The sequence below is a fragment of the Triticum aestivum genome, chromosome 5A (genome assembly GCF_018294505.1).
Source record: "Triticum aestivum cultivar Chinese Spring chromosome 5A, IWGSC CS RefSeq v2.1, whole genome shotgun sequence".
In the NCBI taxonomy this organism is placed as follows: Eukaryota; Viridiplantae; Streptophyta; class Magnoliopsida; order Poales; family Poaceae; genus Triticum; species Triticum aestivum.
The window spans coordinates 60,932,359-60,946,746 of record NC_057806.1 but is presented as its reverse complement, the minus strand read 5'-3'; positions in this window follow the sequence as shown (position 1 = coordinate 60,946,746).

The following is a 14,388-nucleotide window of genomic DNA, read 5'->3' as shown; positions in this document are numbered from 1 at the left end:
AAATATTTATTGAGAAACCAATCTTTTGAGTCCAGTATGAGAGAAATCCTCCTCACTGGTAGACAGATTCTTGATACAATAAGCCAGTAGCATAAAATATATTACAGGGTCGAACTACGGTTGCTCAACCAAATTATTACAAGCACGCCAATAATTATACATAATGGCGGACATGACACAGTGGTGTGGAGGCATACTACTGACTCGAGGATAGGGCGGTGGTGGAGAAACACAGCGGGGAGAGAAATACAAGACTCTAAGTCTGTCATCTCATCGAGCGTCGAGGTGAGGCTCGATGAATTTATTTGGTAGCGGAAGCGGATATAAAACAGTGACCAAATCCAGGGTCGCACGAGACTGACTGGGACTCCTCTAGGTGTCGGACTCGCTATCAAACTCTTCATCCATGAGATCGCCTTCGTCAGCATCTGGCCAAATCAACAAGCCAGTGAGTACTTTGAAAGTACTCGCAAGATAGTTCGGACGTAAGATATAACAAATGCATGCATGGATGCGTCATGAATAATTCACCAATGTACAATCAAAAATTAGCATAACAAGGTAAGTAAAAGGGAAACGGCGGTAGTCCGCCTGAAATCCCAACAAAACATAAATAAATACCGATCGGGTGTCTGAAGCGATGCCTCGAAAGGTGAATAAATAAATATAAGGAAATGATGCCTCAGTCGGGCGTCTTAGCGACACCACATAAAGGGCTTTAAAAGAAATACCACAGTCGGACGTCGGGGCGACATCACAGAAAGGGCTTTAAAAGAAATGCCACAGTCGGACGTCGGGGCGACATCACAGAAAGGGCTTTAAAAGAACTGCCACAATCAGACGTCGGGGCGACATCACAGAAAGGGCTTTAAAAGAAATGCCACAGTTGGACGTTGGGGCGACATCACAGAAAGGGCTTTAAAAAGAAATGCCATAGTCGGACGTCTGAGCAACATCGCATAAAGGGCTTGAAAAGAAAGTAGAATACAACAATGCCACAGTCGGACGTCTGAGCGACATCGCAGAAAGGGCTTTTATTCACAAGTAAATAATACTCATAATAAACATTTAATTCATGAGAATAAATGGGTTAGTCCATCCACAGGAATAATCATTTAACTGGAATTAGCACTCATGCGAATCACCGAAGTCTCTGCCATCAAAACTGACATTTGATTAGAATAAGATAATATCGATCTAGGACAGGGAATAGATGTTTTGGAGGAATATATGACTCTGCAGAGTTTGTACAAAATTATTCCCACAGCCAAGGGATTTCCGTAGTCACGAAGGACTAGTTCCATTTACGGTATTTCGGAAGAAAACACAGCTAACCAGTACACACCTATCCTACCTCTCGATGCTAGGAATCACCCTAGACATCGTCCAAGAAAAACTTTTGAGACGGGGAGATCACAATCTCGAATAGCATGGGATCAAATTTATATACGCACGCTCTAAGGGGTGCCCCCTCTCGGTCCCAACCGGAAACACCCATGCCCCCTGACCGGATGACTGGCTTTAATCCAGGGCCATGGAACCATCATCAGGGCCTCTCCTTTTGGTGTGTACCAGAAAAGCGGTTTGCAACTTACTAAACCATATTCCTTGCGGAAAACATGTGGTAGTACAGGGAAGGAATGAGAGGAACTGGACCGATACGATTTGACACTGAAGTCACATAGTCTGGCATAAGACTGGCATGCTACGACACTGCCATCTTACCCATCCTCATGCCAACACATGGCCATTCATACTCACATCCATCCACTTATGGATCATCGAACTCACTTACCTCAATATTGCATAAAATAACGTTCATCGATATGCTCCTCAACATGCCATGAAACTAACTAAATGCAAAACATGCCAAGACACTCATCATATCAAAAGTTCAAACATGCTTGCCTGGTTCAGAGTAGTCGGAGCCTAGCTCGGTGAAGTTCGCGGCTCCGTCACCTCCTTCGGTATCTACGGTATAAAGAAAATATATGCGCTATCGTAAATACCAAGGAGTGCACAAAAAGTATTCCAAATATTTTTCAAATAAATCTGATAAAAAACTAGACAAAATTTTAAAGAGAACAGGAAAAGAATCAATCAAAAATACTTTTCTGATTAAAAGTTATAAAGGTTTTTGCCCAGGGACTCATCTGTAATGAAACAGAAAGTTTCCAGGGGCTAGCTTATAAAAACAGAAACGCTTCGGCAGAAACTACGCCAGCCCAAAGGGAAAACGCATTTTGCCCGAAGGCGCTTCCAGAAAACAATTCAATAGAGAGGGCAGAGAGGCTGACGGTGGGGTCCCACTCGTCCGGTTTGAACTTTCAAAAAGGGGGGGAACGAAGCTCGTCGGCGCCCGAGAGCCGCGGTGGTCGCCGGCGGCGATCCACGGCGAGGCAGGGGGATCGGAGGGTACCTCCGTGCTCAGGGCGCCATTCCGCGTCGGTTGGTGGTGGTGGTGGTCGCCGGTGAGTACCACGTCGACGGCGAGCTTTGCTCCGGCGGACGGCGGCTCGGGTGGTCGAGGGACTCCGTTGGAGAGAGCTGTGAAGATCAAATTGAAGAGGGGGTTAGGCTCCTGGTAGCTAGAGGGAGTAATTGACGGGGTTAGAGCGCCGGAGATGGCCTCACCGGAGCGAATCGTGGTGGAGGCCGAGGCGGATCGGGGCGGCCGGAGTTGGGGGAGGAGACCTCCTCGAGGTCCTCCTAGTGGCCTGGCGGGGCGTTGGTGAGGAGTGGTGATGATGCGTGCACGAGGGTGAGCTCGGGGGCCCTTTTTATAGGCGGCCCGAGGCCGTTGCCGTGAACGGGGGTCTCCGGCGAGTGATTACGGCGGTGCTGTGGTTGGGCAGTGGGATTAGGGGCTTGGGCATCGCCGTTGAGGTCCACCGGTTCCATTTAGGTGCTAAACGGGCTGGGATTTGGTGCTATGGGCGAGCTCGACGGAACGGGGGTGGCGCGGCCCGTCGGCGGCAGGGAGCACGTTCCGTGCTTGCCGGGCCACGGCGACGGTGCCACGGGCGTGCGCTGGCATGGCAGGGACACGCGGAGAGCCAAGGGGTGTTGGGCGGCGCCGGATGGCGTGGCGAGAGGGCTCGGGCCCTTGTTGGCCGCCACGGAAGGTGCAGCCACCGCAGAAGCTTCCAACGCCGGCGAGGCTCGTTGCTACCGATGCCAGGAATCGGCCAAGCGTGCGTGCGGGGTGCTGGCCAGGGAGAAGAGGCTGCGTGCAACGCGCCAGGGCGCACTGTGGCCGCGTGACCGAGTCTGACGAAGGAAAAAAAATGACTGGATCTCTGAACTTTCTGAACTTGCAAAGGAACAGTGCAGCTCAGGTGTTCGACAGAATGTTTTTGGCCTCTGGGGATTTTTCCTTGAGCTGATTTTTGGTGGAGTGTCTACTCATTGCTCCAGTAGGCTGCCTGAATTTTGGTGGAATTTTTGGAGCAGTGTAGATATGAATTTCATCAAATTTGGCAAATCTGGTCCAAACTTGCAGAGACTGAATTTTGAAAAATTTGAAAAGAGAAGGAGTGGATCAAGATGGTTCTGGGTTGTGGGTACAAAGGACTATCCAGAGAGTTGGTTTGAGGCCAAAACTCAAATGCAAAAGGGTACTTGCTTTGAAAATCACTCAGGCTCCAAATAATTTTCAAAAATGATTTGAGAGGAAAAATAATTAGAATAAAATCCAAAACTTGCTTGGATTAGTTGGGACAGAGAACCTAGGTTGATTACAAGGAGGAGGGGAGGTTTTGGAGGGGTTTTACCACATGGGCAAAATGCCAAGTCATGGGTGGTTTTCAAGATATGAAAATCCCAAATTTTCATAGAGTTTCTTTTTAAAAGAAAAAGATTAAACTCCCAAAATAGATTTGAGAGGGAACCAACAGAGAAGAAGTTTCAAAAGATCAAACACCATAGCTTGAATAAAAATAAAAACCTTGCCAAAGAAAAGGAAGTTTTTAAGAGGAAGGTTTTTCTAAAAAAATAAATGGCCTCTTTTCAAAAACCACAAAGTTTTTGATAAAAACCAAATTAAAATTTTGGTGTGTCACAACACCTACCCCCTTAGGAAAAATCTCGTCCCCGAGATTTCAGATGATCCTTAAATAAGTGTGGATGCTCTGCCCGAAGAAAATCCTCTCTTTCCCAAGTTGCTTCACTGTCGGTGTGATTGCTCCATTGGACTTTGAAAAACTTGATGGTCTTCTGTTGGGTCCTCCTTTCAGACTCCCCTAATATTCTTACGGGACATTCCCGATAAGTGAGGTCTGGCTGCACGTCAATGTTTTCATGGGATACTTGTTTCTCTGGGTTGCTTACGCACTTCCTTAATTGAGAGACGTGGAACACGTCGTGAATGTCGGACAAGTCTTCGGGTAAGTCTAGCTGGTAGGCTACAGTGCCTCTTTGTGCCACTATGCAGAATGGTCCAATGAATCTTGGTGCTAACTTTCCTTTAATCTTAAACCGTTGCAGTCCTCTCATAGGGGATACTCTCAGGTATCGAACTCACCGGGTTCGAAGCTGACCCTACGATGTTTCTGATCATAATAACTCTTCTGTCGACTTTGAGCGGTCTTAAGTCGGTCTCTGATTAGCTTGACCTTTTCCTCGGCTTCTCTGAGCATGTCTGGTCCGAAGATGCGGCTGTCTCCGGTCTCTGACCAATTTAACGGGGTACGACATCTTCGTCCGTATAAAGCCTCAAATGGTGCCATTTGTAGGCTGGCCTGGTAGCTATTGTTGTACGCGAACTCGGCGTATGGCAGGCTTTCTTCCCAACTGGTTCCATATGTGAGGACACATGCTCTCAGCATGTCTTCTAAAACCTGGTTTACGCGTTCTGTTTGTCCATCAGTCTGTGGGTGGTATGCGGTACTGAAGGCTAGTTGGGTTCCCAGGGCCTGTTGTAAATGCTCCCAAAATCTTGAGACGAACTGAGTGCCTCTGTCGGATATTATAGTCTTCGGGACACCGTGCAGACAAACTATGCGGGAAAGATAAATCCTGGCAAGCCTCTGAGTGGTGTGGGTTGTCTTTATTGGAATAAAGTGTGCCACTTTGGTTAACCTGTCAGTGATGACCCATATGGCATCATTCCCGTGTCGTGACCGAGGTAGTCCGACAATGAAATCCATCCCTATTTCATCCCATTTCCACTCAGGTATTTTGTTCGGTTGCAGTAGTCCGGCTGGTCTCTGATGCTCAGCTTTTATGCGTTGACATGAGTCGCAACATGCAATGAAGGTGGCTATGTCCCTCTTCATACCGTGCCACCAAAATCTTTCCTGAATATCCTTATACATTTTGGTTCCTCCAGGGTGGATTGAATATGGAGTCGTGTGTGCTTCAGCTAAAATTTGTTGTTTAAGGTCTTCTATGTTTGGCACGCAGAGCCTTTCTCCGTACCATAATATTCCTTCATTGTCTATTACGAATTCCGAGGCCTTGCCCATACTCAACTTTCTTTTGATGCCTTCGATGCTGGTGTGACCGGGCTGAGCTTCTTTAATTTTCTCCACAAGGTTGGGTTGTATTTCCAAGTTTGATATGGTGCCTTCTGCTACCATTATCAAGTTGAGCTTGGCAAATTCTTGTTGGAATTCGGGCCTCAAGCTGTGCAGATTGTTTTCGTCGGAGCTGGGGTTCCGACTAAGGGCATCAGCCACTACATTTGCTTTCCCTGGATGGTAATGGATACCAACATCATAATCCTTTACCAACTCCAACCAACGTCGTTGCCGTAAGTTTAGTTCTGGCTGTGTGAAAATATATTTGAGACTTTTGTGATCCGTATATATTTCACATCGATTCCCAAGTAAGAAATGCCTCCATTCCTTGAGTGCATGAATAACTGCTGCCATTTCTAAGTCATGAGTGGGATAATTTTCCTCATGCTTGCGAAGTTGCCTTGAAGCGTAGGCGACAACCTTGCCTTCCTGCATCAACACGCATCCGAGACCCTTTCTGGACGCGTCACAATATACTTCAAAATTCTTGTGTATGTCGGGTACAATTAATACCGGTGCTGTCATTAACTTCCGCTTTAGCTCTTGGAAACTTTCCTCGCAGGCTTCTGTCCATTCAAACTTCTTATCTTTCTTGAGAAACTGTGTCATAGGCTTGGCTATGGTGGAAAATCCTTCAATAAATCTGCGGTAATATCCTGCCATTCCCAAGAAACTCCGTATGTCCGTTACGCTGGCTGGTGACTTCCAGCCAAGTACGGCCTTGACTTTCTCTGGGTCCACTGCGATATCGTCTTGGGTCAGTATGTGGCCTAGAAAGCCTACTTGTCTTAGCCAAAATTCGCACTTGCTGAACTTGGCATACAATTGGTGTTTTCTTAGCTCTCCTAGCACAATCCTGAGATGTTCTGCGTGCTCTTCTGGTGTCTTGGAGTATACCAGAATATCGTCGATGAATACCACGACGAACTTGTCCATAAACTTCATAAATACTTTGTTCATGAGGTGAACAAAATATGCTGGGGCGTTAGTTAATCCAAATGGCATCACTGTGAACTCGTACAGTCCATATCTGGAGGTGAAGGCTGTTTTGGGGATATCTTCCGTTCGTACCTTCAATTGATGGTATCCTGACCTTAAGTCAATTTTTGAGAATACCTTGGCCTGAGCGAGTTGATCAAACAAATCATTTATCCTTGGCATCGGGTATTTGTTTTTGACGGTGACCATGTTAAGTGCTCGATAGTCAATACACAATCTCAGCGTTCCATCCTTCTTTTTGGCAAATAAAATGGGTGATCCCCAAGGTGAGGAGCTGGCTCGAATGTATCCTTTTTCCAGTAATTCCTTTATTTGCTTCTTCAACTTGATCAACTCGGATGGTGCCATTCTGTATGGTTTCTTGTATATGGGGGTGGTTCCTGGTGCTAGCTCAATGCGGAATTCTATTTCTCGGTCTGGTGGCATGCCTGGTAGTTCTTCAGGGAATACATCTGGAAATTCACACACTACTGGAACCTTGTTTAGCTCATAAACGTCCACCTTATTTAATCTCGGTTGCCGGGGTATTTTCCCTTCCTTCGCTGATACTCTTATTGTCTTCCCTTGGTGGTGTGTGAGAATTACGGTCCTGTTGAAACAGTCGATAAAACCCTTATTGGTGGTTAGCCAATCCATCCCTAGGATGACATCCAGTCCTTTATTTTCCAACACAATAAGATTTGCGTGAAACTCCAATCCTTCGAACTCAATGACCACATTCTGACAGTAATTCTGAGTAACTTGCTGAATCCCAGGGGACTTGATGATCATGGATTTCTCCAAAGGAAGCATCGAAAAATTATTTTGCAAAGCAAAAAATTTCGAAATGAAAGAGTGAGAAGCTCCAGAATCAAACAAAACCATTGCAGGTATTGTGTTGACAGGAAACGTACCGAGTACGATATCCGGAGCATTTTGTGCCTCCTCTTTGGTTACGTGGTTCAGATGACCCTTCCTGTGGTTATTGTTGGGATTGAAATTGTTTCGCTTGGGCGCGGAATTGTTGCCGCCGTTGTTCGGCTTTGGGGTTGAATTCCTTGGCTTGGGGCACTGTTTGGCATAGTGCCCTTCTTCTCCACAAGCGTAACAAGTAACGCCGGGGCGATAGGTGAATTCCTTGTCCCTTGCATGAAAATTCTTGATTGGGCGTGAGACATTGGATGAGGATTTGTGTGTCCCACCCTTTTGAAAATCTGTCTTGCTTCGGTGATTGCGAGCATGCTTAGTCTGGTCCCTTTTTCGCTTGCGGATATCTTCCAGACTGCGTCTCTCATTTTCCAGAGTAATGGCTTTGTCCACCAGTGTTTTAAAATCAGGAAAAGTGTGCACGACCAGTTGGCATTTAAGCGCGGGCGCCAGACCGTCAAGGAATTTCTCCATCTTCTTGATTTCAGTCATACGCTCTTCATTGGCGTAGCGGGACAATAGAGTAAATTGACTGTTGTAATCTGACACTGTCATGTTCCTTTGTTTGAGGTCATCGAACTCTCTCTTCTTGATTTTCATAATACTCTTAGGAATGTGTGCACCACGAAAACCTTCCTTGAAATCATCCCAGGTTATGTCATTTTCGTTGGGATGCATGTGCAGAAAATTCTCCCACCACGATGCGGCTGCTCCTGTGAGATAGTGCGGAGCATACAATACCTTTTCGGGGTCTGAACATTTTGCAATAATTAATTTTCTCTCCATATCTCGAAGCCAGTCCTCGGCCTTCAAGAGGTTTGTCAGTGTGAGAAAATGTTTGAGGACGTGTCTTCTGTAGCTCAGACAACTTGGAATGCTGCTGATACTGTCCATGGTGATTTCCCATGTTGATGACTTGGTTCATCATTTCACGATGTTGTTGCTGACTCTGCTCATAAAGGCGGCACATTTGTGAAAGTGCCGATTCACTGCCCTGTTGGCTTGACTGTCCCTGAGTGAACTCGTTGCTGGGTTGTGCATCAAAATTTTCCTCTGGTGGAATTGGCATGGAGCGAGTCCAAGGACGAGACATTTTTCACTCTGGGGAAATATTTTTGTAAAACTCATAAGAAAAGCGGAAAGAGTCGCAAAAACAAATCCAAAAAATGCATAAAGCTGGCAAATAAAACTAAATAACCCAGCTTACTTAAGAAAAACAAATCGACTTGCGCACGGAGAAGGACTGCTCATTACATATCTTACACGCGGGCGGTAATTATACAATACATCACTCAGGATATGCATACAAAATCCTGACACGTTATTTAGGCTAGTGCACTTCTCCAGATCCTACATGATGCGCAAACAGGCTACTTCTCACAACCTATGTACATATCTTACAAAGCGGTACATTACATGGCAGCTAGGCGTACTCAGGCAGAGATGTTGATGACCTCCTTTGCCCTGCCTAGGGCGAGGCGTAGCGAGGTTGGGGACTCGACTTCCTCCTTGCTAATAGGCTCCATACGTGTAGTGTTGCGCAGAGTGGACGGAGCGGTTGCCAGGGGCGGAGCAACACGTACAGGAGTGGGCGCGAAGGATGGTGCAGTGCGCGCTGAAGTGGGTGCAATGACTTGGTTGAATTCTTCGGTAGAAGGCAGGCGACGAGTAGGTGTATAAGATGCTGATGACGAGACAAAAGTCAGTGGCGGTGCGATGGGTAGGAGCTCCCTCCTGTTGGCAGCACAGCCATGAACTGAGTCCATGCGGGTAGCTACGAAGTCGTCCACCAGGTTGTCGAAGGCTGCCTCTAGGGCCCGGAGATACTCAATGAGCATCTCAAAAGCCTCGTCTTGTTCTTCTCGGGGGCAGGAGTATGCGTAGTGACAGGTGTAAGGCACATGGCATGGAAGATAGCGGTAACGACGAGTCTTCATCACGGGGAGGACATCCCTGAGACGAGCTATCGCCCCGCGGGCTGCCATCTGCATAGCATGCCTCTCCGTAGGCATGGCTCTTCCCATGAACCGGAAGCGGCGTAACTCACCATGCCCTCCCTTGAACTGCACCGCGGCCTGGTGCATGGTCAGACTGTCGTTGACTCGGTGCTGGCAGAGTGTGAAAATTGGGTGCACAGATGGCCCCATCGCGACCTGAACGATGAAGGAAAGAAGCTTGACGAACCCATCGGGCACGTTGGCGAAGGTCTGAGACTCGCAGCTGTTGTCGGCCATCTACAAAAGTAGGCAAAAATTCTGCATGGTCAGATCATAAATTTATGCTGACTGACAGAAAATGACTACAATTGCAAAAATATAAATTAGCTCTATCATGCTAACAACCAATTAGCAATCGCACCTAGTGGCTTCCTAAAGTCAGCCTGGCTCTGGTACCAAGCTTGTCACGACCGGTTTTCCAATAAAAATATTTATTGAAAAACCAATCTTTTGAGTCTAGTATGAGCTCACTGGTAGACAGATTCTTGATACAATAAGCCAGTAGCATAAAATATATTACAGGGTCGAACTACGGTTGCTCAACCAAATTATTACAAGCACGCCAATAATTATACATAATGGCGGACATGACACAGTGGTGTGGAGGCATACTACTGACTCGAGGATAGGGCGGTGGTGGAGAAACACAGCGGGGAGAGAAATACAAGACTCTAAGTCTGTCATCTCATCGAGCGTCGAGGTGAGGCTCGATGAATTTATTTGGTAGCGGAAGCGGATATAAAACAGTGACCAAATCCAGGGTCGCACGAGACTGACTGGGACTCCTCTAGGTGTCGGACTCGCTATCAAACTCTTCATCCATGAGATCGCCTTCGTCAGCATCTGGCCAAATCAACAAGCCAGTGAGTACTTTGAAAGTACTCGCAAGACAGTTCGGACGTAAGATATAACAAATGCATGCATGGATGTGTCATGAATAATTCACCAATGTACATTCAAAAATTAGCATAACAAGGTAAGTAAAAGGGAAACGGCGGTAGTCCGCCTGAAATCCCAACAAAACATAAATAAATACCGATCGGGTGTCTGAAGCGACGCCTCGAAAGGTGAATAAATAAATATAAGGAAATGATGCCTCAGTCGGGCATCTTAGCGACACCACATAAAGGGCTTTAAAAGAAATACCATAGTCGGACGTCGGGGCGACATCACAGAAAGGGCTTTAAAAGAAATGCCACAGTCGGACGTCGGGGCGACATCACAGAAAGGGCTTTAAAAGAAATGCCACAGTCGGACGTCGGGGCGACATCACAGAAAGGGCTTTAAAAGAAATGCCACAGTCGGACGTCGGGGCGACATCACAGAAAGGGCTTTAAAAGAAATGCCACAGTCGGACGTCTGAGCGACATCGCATAAAGGGCTTGAAAAGAAAGTAGAATACAACAATGCCACAGTCCGACGTCTGAGCGACATCGCAGAAAGGGCTTTTATTCACAAGTAAATAATACTCATAATAAACATTTAATTCATGAGAATAAATGGGTTAGTCCATCCACAGGAATAATCATTTAACCGGAATTAGCACTCATGCGAATCACCGGAGTCTCTGCCATCAAAATTGACATTTGATTAGAATAAGATAATATCGATCTAGGACAGGGAATAGATGTTTTGGAGGAATATATGACTCTGCAGAGTTTGTACAAAATTATTCCCACAGCCAACGGATTTCCGTAGTCACGAAGGACTAGTTCCGTTTATGGTATTTTGGAAGAAAACACAGCTAACCAGTACACACCCATCCTACCTCTCGATGCTAGGAATCACCCTAGACATCGTCCAAGAAAAACTTTTGAGACGGGGAGATCACAATCTCGAATAGCATGGGATGAAATTTATATACACGCGCTCTAAGGGGTGCCCCCCTCTCGGTCCCAACCGGAAACACCCATGCCCCCTGACCGGATGACTGGCTTTAATCCAGGGCCATGGAACCATCATCACGGCCTCTCCTTTTGGTGTGTATCAGAAAAGCGGTTTGCAACTTACTAAACCATATTCCTTACGGAAAACATGTGGTAGTACAGGGAAGGAATGAAAGGAACTGGACCGATACAGTTTGACACTGAAGTCACATAGTCTGGCATAAGACTGGCATGCTACGACAGTGCCATCTTACCCATCCTCATGCCAACACATGGCCATTCATACTCACATCCATCCACTTATGGATCATCGAACTCACTTACCTCAATATTGCATAAAATAACGTTCATCGATATGCTCCTCAACATGCCATGAAACTAACTAAATGCAAAACATGCCAAGACACTCATCATATCAAAAGTTCAAACATGCTTGCCTGGTTCAGAGTAGTCGGAGCCTAGCTCGGTGAAGTTCGCGGCTCCGTCACCTCCTTCGGTATCTACGGTATAAAGAAAATATATGCGCTATCGTAAATACCAAGGAGTGCACAAAAAGTATTCCAAATATTTTTCAAATAAATCTGATAAAAAACTAGACAAAATTTTAAAGAGAACAGAAAAAGAATCAATCAAAAATACTTTTCTGATTAAAAGTTATAAAGGTTTTTGCCCAGGGACTCATCTGTAATGAAACAGAAATTTTCCAGGGGCTAGCTTATAAAAACAGAAACGCTTCGGCAGAAACTACGCCAGCCCAAAGGGAAAACGCATTTTGCCCGAAGGCACTTCCAGAAAACGATTCAATAGAGAGGGCAGAGAGGCTGACGGTGGGGTCCCACTCGTCAGGTTTGAACTTTCAAAAAGGGGGGGGGAACGAAGCTCGTCGGCGCCCGAGAGCCGCGGTGGTCGCCGGCGGCGATCCACGGCGAGGCAGGGGGATCGGAGGGTACCTCCGTGCTCAGGGCGCCATTCCACGTCGGTTGGTGGTGGTGGTGGTCGCCGGTGAGTACCACGTCGACGGCGAGCTTTGCTCCGGCGGACGGCGGCTCGGGTGGTCGAGGGACTCCGTCGGAGAGAGCTGTGAAGATCAAATTGAAGAGGGGGTTAGGCTCCTAGTAGCTAGAGGGAGTAATTGACGGGGTTAGAGCGCCGGAGATGGCCTCACCGGAGCGAATCGTGGTGGAGGCCGAGGCGGATCGGGGCGGCCGGAGTTGGGGGAGGAGACCTCCTCGAGGTCCTCCTAGTGGCCTGGCGGGGCATTGGTGAGGAGTGGTGATGATGCGTGCACGAGGGTGAGCTCGGGGCCCTTTTTATAGGCGGCCCGAGGCGGTTGCCGTGAACGGGGGTCTCCAGCGAGTGATTACGGCGGTGCTGTGGTTGGGCAGTGGGTTTAGGGGCTTGGGCATCGCCGTTGAGGTCCACCGGTTCCATTTAGGTGCTAAACGGGCTGGGATTTGGTGCTATGGGCGAGCTCGACGGAACGGGGGTGGCGCGGCCCGTCGGCGGCAGGGAGCACGTTCCGTGCTTGCCGGGCCACGGCGACGGTGCCACGGGCGTGCGCTGGCATGGCAGGGACACGCGGAGAGCCAGGGGGTGTTGGGCGGCGCCGGGTGTCGTGGCGAGAGGGCTCGGGCCCTTGTTGGCCGCCACGGAAGGTGCAGCCACCGCAGAAGCTTCCAACGCCGGCGAGGCTCGTTGCTACCGACGCCAGGAATCGGCCAAGCGTGCGTGCGGGGTGCTGGCCAGGGAGAATAGGCTGCGTGCAACGCGCCAGGGCGCACTGTGGCCGCGTGACCGAGTCTGACGAAGGAAAAAAAATGACTGAATCTCTGAACTTTCTGAACTTGCAAAGGAACAGTGCAGCTCAGGTGTTCGACAGAATGTTTTTGGCCTCTGGGGATTTTTCCTTGAGCTGATTTTTGGTGGAGTGGCTACTCATTGCTCCAGTAGGCTGCCTGAATTTTGGTGGAATTTTTGGAGCAGTGTAGATATGAATTTCATCAAATTTGGCAAATCTGGTCCAAACTTGCAGAGACTGAATTTTGAAAAATTTGAAAAGAGAAGGAGTGGATCAAGATGGTTCTGGGTTGTGGGTACAAAGGACTATCCAGGAGAGTTGGTTTGAGGCCAAAACTCAAATGCAAAAGGGTACTTTCTTTGAAAATCACTCAGGCTCCAAATAATTTTCAGAAATGATTTGAGAGGAAAAATAATTAGAATAAAATCCAAAACTTGCTTGGATTAGTTGGGACAGAGAACCTAGGTTGATTACAAGGAGGAGGGGAGGTTTTGGAGGGGTTTTACCACATGGGCAAAATGCCAAGTCATGGGTGGTTTTCAAGATATGAAAATCTCAAATTTTCATAGAGTTTCTTTTTAAAAGAAAAAGATTAAACTCCCAAAATAGATTTGAGAGGGAACCAACAGAGAAGAAGTTTCAAAAGATCAAACACCATAGCTTGAATAAAAATAAAAACCTTGCCAAAGAAAAGGAAGTTTTTAAGAGGAAGGTTTTTCTAAAAAAAATAAATGGCCTCTTTTCAAAAACCACAAAGTTTTTGATAAAAACCAAATTAAAATTTTGGAGTGTCACAGTACCGAACGCGAATCATATGAACGTGATGAAAACTAGCTTGACGATATTCCCATGTGTCCTCGGGAGCGCTTTTCCTTATATAAGAGTTTGTCCAGGCTTGTCCTTTGCTACAAAAAAGGATTGGGCCACCTTGCTGCACTTTATTTACTTTTGTCACTTGTTGCCCGTTACCAATTATCTTATCACAAAACTATCTGTTACCACTTATTTCAGTACTTGCAGAGAATACCTCGCTGAAAACCGTTTATCATTTCCTTCTGCTCCTCGTTGGGTTCGACACTCTTACTTATTGAAAGGACTACGATAGATCCCCTATACTGGTGGGTCATCAGTGGTCTCTGGAAGCATCAGTTAGTCCATTATAAAAGATATCAAGTATTTCATTTTTCTTGAGAGGATGATCAGGGAAAGCATTAAGTAATTGGAGAAGCCTCCCCCAAGCTTGTAGGAGACTCTCTTCTTCAATTTGCAGAAAATTATATATT